This window comes from Rhinopithecus bieti, unplaced genomic scaffold (assembly GCF_001698545.2).
Source record: "Rhinopithecus bieti isolate Rb0 unplaced genomic scaffold, ASM169854v2 scaffold_4981, whole genome shotgun sequence".
Taxonomy (NCBI): Eukaryota; Metazoa; Chordata; class Mammalia; order Primates; family Cercopithecidae; genus Rhinopithecus; species Rhinopithecus bieti.
Window position 1 is genome coordinate 1,233,477 of NW_016805130.1, and position 1,450 is coordinate 1,234,926.

A 1,450-nucleotide genomic window follows, 5' to 3' on the forward strand; every position below is an offset into this window, starting at 1 on the left:
TTCGAGAACTACAGGATGATTGTATATTTAGAGTCTACCTTACCCCCAGCTCTCTCCATCCCTGTCATGAAGAGAATGAAAATATTACATCATTTATCCTGACATGGGAAAGGATCCATGCAATTCCTTAGTAATACACAAGAAGGGTCAATTCGTGATTGCACTCATTCTTGCCTCCTTTAAAAGGTGGACCCAGCAAAGAGTGGTTTGCTGTTTGTTAGGTACTAACTCCATGAGATTAGGCCTTCTACAAAAGGAAACCCATGTACTAGTCTCAGATTGAATTATTTTTTCCTGTTTCTGAAAGGTACACCACCAAAGAGAAGCATCAGAATATCAAAAGGCCACTACTGTAGCAAAAGTGCCCTATTATAAGAATAATAAAAATATATTTACACATGTAAACTATATTTCTACTGTCATGTTTTGATCCCATAGAATCTCGGATGGCAAGAAATTATATACTATATCTTTAAAATACAGAAATCGTATAAAAATAATAATCAAGAAAGACTGCATATACCTCTTTGTTACGATGAGGATATCAACTCGGTTTTCATTTGAAATTTTTGAAAAGAGTGGCAACCAAAATACACTATATTACATCAAACATGTTTTGGTTTTGGGGACTTCTGGGTTTTTTTTGTTTGTTCAATTTTGTTTTGTTTTGTTTTCTGAGACAGAATCTTGCTCTGTCGTCCAGACTGGAGCACAGTGGCTCTTGGCTCACTGAAACCTCCACCTCCCAGATTCAAGCAATTATCCTGCCTCAGCCTCCTGAGTAGCTTGGATTACAGGCACATGCCACCACACCCGGTTAATTGTTCTACTTATAGTAGAGATGGAGTTTTACCATGTTGGCTATCCTGGTCTTGAACTCCTGACCTCGTGATCCACCTGCCTCGGCCTCCGACAGTGCTGGGATTACAGGCGTGAGCTGTCATGCCCGGCCCAAACATGTTTAAAGTATGAAATTGTTTCTTTTTTTTTGTTTTTGTTTTTTTTTTTGAGACGGAGTCTTGCTCTGTCACCCGGGCTGGAGTGCAGTAGCCGGATCTCAGCTCACTGCAACCTCTGCCTCCCGGGTTTACGCCATTCTCCTGCCTCAGCCTCCTAAGTGACTGGGACTACAGGCACCTGCCACCATGCCCGGCTGATTTTTTGTATTTTTTAGTAGAGACAGGGTTTCACTGTGTTAGCCAAGATGGTCTCGATCTCCTGACCTTGTGATCCTCCCGTCTCGGCCTCCCAAAGTGCTGGGATTACAGGCTTGAGCCACCGCGCCCGGCTAAAGTATGAAATTTTTGCAATTGAAACATAAAGCTAAGGACCACAAAACCCTCAAACATTTAAAGGAAAGTGAGAGGAAAAGAAAAAAAAAAAAAATGACTTCTACCAAACACCAAACTGAATTGTTAGTTGTTTTTTTTTTTTTTTCTGTGTTTACTTT